Source organism: Papaver somniferum, unplaced genomic scaffold (genome assembly GCF_003573695.1).
Source record: "Papaver somniferum cultivar HN1 unplaced genomic scaffold, ASM357369v1 unplaced-scaffold_117, whole genome shotgun sequence".
Taxonomy (NCBI): domain Eukaryota; kingdom Viridiplantae; phylum Streptophyta; class Magnoliopsida; order Ranunculales; family Papaveraceae; genus Papaver; species Papaver somniferum.
The window spans coordinates 4,880,267-4,888,661 of record NW_020620714.1 but is presented as its reverse complement, the minus strand read 5'-3'; the positions used below and the strand labels follow the sequence as shown (position 1 = coordinate 4,888,661).

Genomic DNA, 8,395 nt, shown 5'->3' with positions numbered 1-8,395 from the left:
CTAAATGTCCGAGCAGCCTACACATACTAACATACATGAACTGAGAGAAACCACAGTCACGACCAAATTTGGGTACTAAACCCAAATGTGGTCCTAGAGAGTGCCGCAGTGGTGAGGAGTAAACCCAAATTTGGTCCCCAAATTTAGGGTTTGAGACTAAATGTGGCCGTCTGTCCAGACTAAAGAAGATATAGTGGGACGGAAGTATTAGGAGCGTATGAAACCAGGCGTAAGTTTAATCACCGTATGCAATCAGGCGAGCATATAAACACCGTATGAGTCAGGCGCATGTATAAACTCCGCCCCTTCAAACGCATCTAATACATCCGCCCAATATCAGGCGTAGTTTTATTGTGCGTCTGGATGAAACGTAACTTTAAGTTACGTATGAGATGGGCGTTGATTATACGTGCGTCTGGATGAAACGCAACTTTAAGTTACGTATGAGATGGGCAGAAGAATAGTGTGCGCCTGATACCAGTTTTAATTTTCGTTGATTATATGCACCCAGTTAACTTCCTCTTTCACCATGGCTGTGGTTGCTCTAATCAGTTACGCCCCCATCCATATCAACATCATAAACTACCCGCTTTGAGGAGGAAGCAAGAAACGAATGTGCAGTGCTCAAATCATTTACTTATCACGGACATTTTTGATTTTTTTCTTTGGCTACCCAGACGCATCTTCTATGTCCGCCCGAGTCATACACACTTTCTATCTCCGTATGTATCAGACACACATAACATCTACGTCCCAGTAGACGCACTTTCCATCGTCGTCCCATGTTAGGCGTGAACTATACCTGCGCCTCAATCAGGCGCACGTAATGCCTCCGTTTCGTTCAGACGCATATTATAAAGACGCTCGGTCAAGAAACGTGAGTATAAGTTCCGTCTCGCACCAAGCGTTCGTATAAGTTACGCTTCACCAAATTTTGGTCGTCCCCCATTGCGCTTGAACACCCAGAATACCAAATTTTTTTGACTTTTAGTCTGGCTTTTGGTATTTGGTCCGTCTCATGACTGTGATTTCTCTAACTTGTACTTTTATATTCATGACGGGTTTTCTTTCGTGTATATTAACCACTTTTCCATACAATATATTTTGAAATAATGAGAGATTGGATATCCAAACATAGTTATATATGAGTGAAATTAAAATTGGCTATAAAGAAGTTGAGATGGTGGAGTAAACTGTAAATTTTGTTTTACTCCTAAGGAAATCCAAAAGTTCCATTCGCATCTCATTCCGGACTGGACTAGACACATCACTCGTACCTTTGTTTTGTACATACATACACGAGTGGATTAACGAAGTAATGCATAAAAATTTATTTGTAACATATCTATTTTATATGACAATACTACTTTTTATATAAGCATATGACAATTCTATTGATAGTCCTATTACACATCAAAGATTCAGGGAAGCATATTGGTCAGCAGAACTCGGCATATTGTGCATTTAAGACTTTGTTTCACGTCCAAACATTTCCCTGTCTTTTCTTACCTAAATACAAAGGCATATTACGGTATAACTGGAGGTGTAAAACGTGATGGCTAGGCAAAGCCCAATCCACGAAATCATGTGTTTAGCGTGCCGTGTGCTGGGCTGGACTGTGCCAGAGATTCATATGTGCTGGGCCGTACCGTGCTAAATAGCGTGCCGTGATGGGCTGTGCCAGAAAAATAAACGTGTTGTGCCGTGCTAGCACGCATATTTTATGTTTTCCAAAATAAATATTTTTGAGATATTTTAGTTAGTACATGTATTATTACAGAAATAAATTAACATAACGAAAATAAAATGTCAGAAATTGGCTAAAACAAAGATTCTTTTGTGAAATATGCATCAAATGTGATGTATTGTGTAGTATTTTCGCATGACGTGGCGTGCTTTCTTCGCGTGCCGTGTTGTGCCTCGTGCTATGCTGTGCCGCTGTGCTTATTTGTCAGGCACAACACATCACATTAAACAAACATGTTGTTGCTGTGCTAGGCCGTTCACGTGTTGTGCTCGAATTTTAACGTGTTGTGCTGTGCCATAAACGTGTTGGCCCGTCCCAATTTACACTGTATAACAATGATTTATGAACAATTAAAACAACCTCATGTTCCCTCTGGTTACCAATTGAACTGTGCAAAAAGAAGTTTAGATTAAAGAGTCAATTTTTACAAAGCTTATTAATTGATTTTGTACATTACCGAGCAGGGCTGTCAATGGGTACCCATTATCCGGAACCTGACCTGCTAGATTCGGGTCCGGTTTTGGGTCCTAAAATTGGACCCATTAGCAACTTAGGACCCAACGGGTAATTACCTGATTGGACCCGAATGTTAACGGGTCCAAACGGGTGATATCCGTGGATAATCGGTATCCGGTTGGTTAACCATTTTTCATCATTTTAGCAAAATTATAGGTATTTCACTAGTTTCAACTTTGATTTTTTTTTAATTTTTCATTTTTTTCTTACATTTAATCTTTATTTAATACGTTAATAAAGAAATAATAATAAATTTTTATAAAAATAATTTAGATTCAAGTAAAAAGAGAAAGAAATTAAATTTTAAAGATTTTTTACATAATTAATTTTCTTAATACCCAACGGGTACCGGAATCGATGGATACCTGGGACTTTAAATGGGTCCGGTTCTGGATCCACATATCTAGGAACCGGACCCGGAACCGTTAGGAATCGGACCCAACCTTTATAAGTAGGGTCCGGGATCGGATCTAGTGATACCCGGAAAGACCCGGACCTATTGACAGCCCTAACATTACGAATGTAATAGGCGATCACAGTGGAAGAGGATCGAAAATAAATACCCATAAGAATGATTCATTTGTTCCATTGTTTGCCTTCAGAGTTCCCACATGAGAATTGATTTTTTTCTTTTCCTTCTTTAATTCTAAACATAGACAAATAAACTTTGGGGGATGGAAAAACCGCCACACTTGCCCATACTTTGCTTCTCTTTTGCTTGGACTTAACAAGCTTATTCGGATTTAGTTAGGTTAATTTGACATTACAGAGTCAAAATATTCCTTAACATAAACCAAGAAAAACAAACTGATATTTCTACTTCAAACACCATGAGAATATTCTATGATTGGTTTCAACAATTTCCAGGGACGGAGCTTAGTGAGGACTAGGGAGGGCAGTTGTCCTCCCTAGAATTTACAAAATTATTATTTTAGGCTTAGAAATTTAAAGTTTTCCGTAATTGTCCCCCTGTGTTTTACAAAATTGTTATAATATACTTCGTTTGTTTAACTTTTTACATATATTTTAATATTTTCTGTAACAAATTCTAGCACTAGCTATAATGTTCTATGAAATATTGATATTTTGTGGAGTCTTTGAGGCATGTTATGTATTTTTTTGTCCGGAAAGATCCTAAAAAATTTCGGCCTCCGTCCCCTAATAGTGCTACCTTTCGCTATATATATTTGTCCCCCGAGTTGGAAAGTCTGGCTCCACCCCTGGCAATTTCTATACCTCCCCTGCAAATCTCTTCCAAAACCAACCACTTAAATTAAAGTGTTTCATTTGATTTTCATCCTCAAATCTCAAAATTATATATTAGTTGTATGATCAGCGACAGATACATGAACTTAGCTTAACTTTTTGTTTTTCACGACAGTCACGGGATCTCTGAATTATATATAAACCACAAGTTCTATAAACCCGTCCAAATGGACGGGCTAGTTCATTAGCCGAATTAAAAAAAATAGTTAATCAACTGAACAAAAAGAAGAGTACATCTAAATTTTTGAGCGAACCTCACAAAAATTTAATATTTCACGGAACGGTTCTTTCACAGTTGGACTTGCTCAAAACCTATCAACCATGTGCGCTTCCAACTCATCCATTGATTCGTTCCAGTTCCTACCTTATCTACCCTTCCCTATTCAGTTAGTTACAGTAGTTGGGTTAGGTTAGTTTAAATGGGATGAGTTCCAGTTTCTATCGTAGCTTCCCTATAATCCCAATCTCAGTTTCAGTTTCTCAGCTTTAGTTTCTCCTCTTCTCCCTCTTATGTAACTTTGCATAGAATCAGAGACGGATGGATATGAATCCAGACGGTATACATATGTACTTCTATTTAATTTTTCATTTATATAGGATGATTGTAACTGGAATTTTTGTGTGTTTGAAACCTTAATCCTCTTTTTACTGTCAAAAACCTAAATTCCTGTGGTTCTCCTATAAAATTCATTGGGTTCATTATTGGATTAATTTCAACATAGAAGTCATTAACAAGCTGGTTAGGACAAGATTAGGAAATTGATGTAATCCTAAGGGAATTAGAAGTCATCTAGTTCTAAGAAAAGGAAAGACATGTAATAAGGTAATAGGACTAGGAAAAGGAATTCATAGTTCTATATATATATGATCACCAAAGTTGTGGTTGATCATATGAGCAAGATTAGAGCTTGTGTTTAGTTTTGAGAGATTTTCTATACATCAATAAAGAGAGTTGTCTTTATATAAGCTAAGTTTCATCTTGCAGTTGCCATTATTCATATCCTCGTAATAGTTGAAGGTAAAGGAACTGAATTTTATATTGGAGTTGTAGGAAAGCAAACACTAACTCGTGTGTAGAAATACTACTCAAATTCGAAAAGAGCTAGAAGGTTCTGATTTTGCTTAGGAAATCAAAAATCACATACGAGGGGTCATACCAAGATTCTGTAGACTGTAGATGCCAATGCCTTCAGGGTTTGGGATATCAGCTAAAAGTACTCAAGATTGTAGGAAGTTAGACTCTAATGGTATCGCTGTTCTTCATCAGAGTGATATTGATGAGTATTTGAGAATGGAACATGATCTTTGAATTAATTTTAGCGAGGAATCATGTGTATTTCTTGTTTTGGGTTTTGGGGGTTTTGAGAACTGTAATATGGGTTATTAATGGATTATCCTATTTTTCACATTTGAATTGTATTGCCAGTTTCATGTTAACAATGAAGTAAACTTTGAATTTGTGTTTAAATTTGATGATATTTGAGTATTTTCAGTTCATATTTTTTTGTATTATTTCCTTTCAATTTGTTCAGTATGTTCAGTTCTGTGAGCTACTGTGAGCCAAAGAATTGTGTGTCAATAGCTGTATGCCAAAGCAGTAACCGAAGGTATGTATTCTAAACTCCAACTCTAATGTTTTCTGCACATATTTCAGCTCTCAACCCTTTGTCAGATCTAATCTTCTCTTTGGTTTCACTTCACAGGGTTGGATGCTGGTGGAAAGAAGCAAATGGCAAGGCATGGAAAACGTTTTTTTGGATTTTGATTTCGAGGTTATTACTACTAGCTTAATCTTTTCTTTTGATAATCAGGTTATGTTCACTGATTTTTTTATTCTTCGTAAGGTGTTCAACAGGGCCGGCCCTCCCATTAAAGCAAGGAAATCCTTGCTTGGGGCCACAGATACTAATGTGTGTTTGGTTGTTATTTTGTAGGTACCCAGCTAACGTTTTACTATGGTTTTCATTTCACTAATGTTGCTCAGCTATCGACACTCAGACATCGTGCAAAGAGGTAGGTACACAACAATCGATACACTGGCAAACATAGTGGCCCGAAATGCTGTGAGGCCAAACGCTGATCCGAAAGGCTGTGAGCTGAAACCAAAGAATTGTGTAGTGGTGAGCCTAAGGTATGCATATTAAACTCGAACTCTTAAGGTTCACTAAATTTTGCATGGAATCCTTTCTTAGTAGAAACTCCGAATATGTATTTTTTATGCAGGTTTATCTGGTATTCCAAGGATCGACTCCATAACGAGAATGTTTGATGCAGAACATCACTTGAATTGAACAGCCTTCCACTAGGGTAAGTTAGAACTGAAATAACCCTTTTTAAATAGTTGCTAAAGAGATTGTTATGTGAAGCGTCATGCAATTATGCAAGGGAAAATATGTTTCAAATCCAAAGGTACGTACTCTAAACTCTTAACTCTACATTTGTTTTATTTTGCATAAGATCCTTCCTAACTTGAGGGTCGGAGTTTTTTGTTTTTGTTTTGCAAGTACCACCTTATTCCCATGACTGATTCAGTAATAAAAGTTGTTGATACTGAATGCTTGTGCCTTCTTAGTATTTCACATTACTGAGTAACATAAGCGTAGAAGGTACAGCTTTCTTCTTCAAGAGTTGACAAAATGGATCAAATCAGGATACTTTCAGTATGTGGGAGGTGACGAATTTTCCTTTTCTGGTCTTTGATATATATTATTTTAGTTTTCGGTACTAAAGTTTTATAAGTGCTTATGAAATTCTTACCCGTAAAATGTATTGTTCATGTATGTGTTTTAGGTTTATGCTATATGGGTGTCAGTAATACATGATGTATTTTGGCGTGTTTGAGGAGCATGGTCCGCGGTGGTGTTTTTTAACTAGACATGTCATGGAATCGATGGTGTCATTATGGTGAGTATCCTAGCCTTAACATTCAAATTAGTTGTACGATTTGTTTGATTTAAATGAACCTAATCAATGAAAATTTGTTTTTTTACGCATTTTGGAGAATCAATGAAAAATGAAACTATGTTTGATTCAAATGAACCTAGTAAATAACTATGTGTAAAACAAGGGTGAAGTCGTATTATCGTTGAAGGTTTCGATTGATATCTAGATTTGTTTATTAAAACAAGCTTGACCATTGGAAGGTATACTAAACCTTTTCCTCAATTCATATCATTATTTACAGTTTGCTGTGATTTATTGCGAAGAAAAGAGATTGAGATTGTCCAAGCTTGATGGATCTCTTGCTTGCTTTTTTGAAAAGAACTGGAATACTGTTAAAAAGGATATCATTGAGATTGTCCAAGCTTTATTTAATAGTGGTCACATGTTATCTCAATTAAATCAGACTCATATCTCCCTTATCCTCCAAATCCATCATCCTCAGGGCCCAAATGACTACGAACCTATTAGCTTGTGTAACATTGTTTATAAAATTATCTCTAAAGTGATTGCCAATATGATTAAGCCCCTCCTGGATAGACTGATTTCACCCTATCAATATGCTTTTGTCAAGCATTGACTTATCTCAGACAACATTCTTGTTGCTCATGAGATAATTCATGCTATGAGAAAGAAAAGAAAAGGCCTGAAGGATTTTATGGGTCTAAAAATAGACATGTCAAAAGCATTTGATAGGTTAAATGAGAATTCATCATTGTCGTTCTTCGTAAAATGGGTTTCTGTGAATCTTGGTGTTCACTAATATACCAATGTATAAGTACTAGTCATTCCTCCATTCTTGTGAATGGGGTCCCTTGTAAATCTTTTAAACCTACTAGAGGGTTAAGACAAGGAAACCCTCTGTCTCCCTATTTATTCATTTTATGTATGGAATCTTTCTCGAGAACTCTGTCCAATGCTGAACAGAAAGGTCTTATTACGGGTTTCAAGATCAACAAAAACTCTCCTTCTATCAGTCACCTCCTTTTTGCAGATGACTGTCTCATCTTTGCGAAAGCTACCATAAACAATAGTAGAAATATGTTGACTATGTTAGAAGACTATGGGCAAACTTCTGGTCAAATGATTAATTATTTTAAGTCTGGTATTTTCTTTACTCCCCATATACAAAACATCTTAGGCAAAGATATCATAGACATCCTTAAAGTAAAAAAAAATAGATTGAATGATAGATGCTTAGGAGGTCCTCTCTTCACCAATAAATCTAAAATTCAATGCTTTAATAATCTGTCTGAGAATATGGGAAATATACTCAAAGGTTGGAAGTGTGAATCTATGTCACCTCCTGGTAGAGAAGTCATGGCTAAATCTGTGCTAGAATCCCTTCCTGTATACACCATGTCAACTTTCATTCTTCCTAAAACCACCATAAACAGAATCATTAGCACCATAAGTTACTTCTGCTGGGGGAAACCTGGTCCTAAGAAAGGCTTATACCCTAGAGGTTGGAGAGGTCTTTGTAAGAGTAAAGAAAAAGGTGGAAATAGTTTAAAAAAACTTGACTAAATGAATCTTTCTCCGATTGCTAGAAATGGCTGGAGTTTATTCCACCAGCCTAATTCTATTTTACTAAAACCATGAAAGGGAAGTACTTTCCTAATACTAACCCTTTCCATGCTACTTGTAATGATGGTTCTTTTTGGGCATGGAAAGGTGTCCACCAGGGTTTGATGATTCTTAAAGATTATAGTGTCTGGCAGATATATAGGTAATGGTAACTCTGTTCATATTTGGAAGGATAGGTGGATCATAGACAACTCAGGGAAACCTTTACAATTAGAAAATTCTGATAGGGAGAATAACCTTCGTATGGTGAGTGATTTAATGACAAAAACAGGTTGGAATATTGATGTGCTAAATGATCTATTTGATTGGGATATTGTCTGCCAAATTCTTATGATAACT

At 36.5% G+C, this 8,395-nt stretch overlaps 1 long non-coding RNA gene across 1 annotated transcript; it reads left to right on the top strand.

Moving 5' to 3' along the window:
* Positions 1 to 6,141: 6,141 nt before the first annotated feature.
* Positions 6,142 to 6,798, top strand: LOC113330034. Its single transcript, XR_003350076.1, has 3 exons — positions 6,142 to 6,200; positions 6,320 to 6,433; positions 6,714 to 6,798. It is a non-coding gene; the product is annotated as an uncharacterized LOC113330034 (long non-coding RNA).
* The last annotated feature ends 1,597 nt before the right edge of the window (positions 6,799 to 8,395 follow it).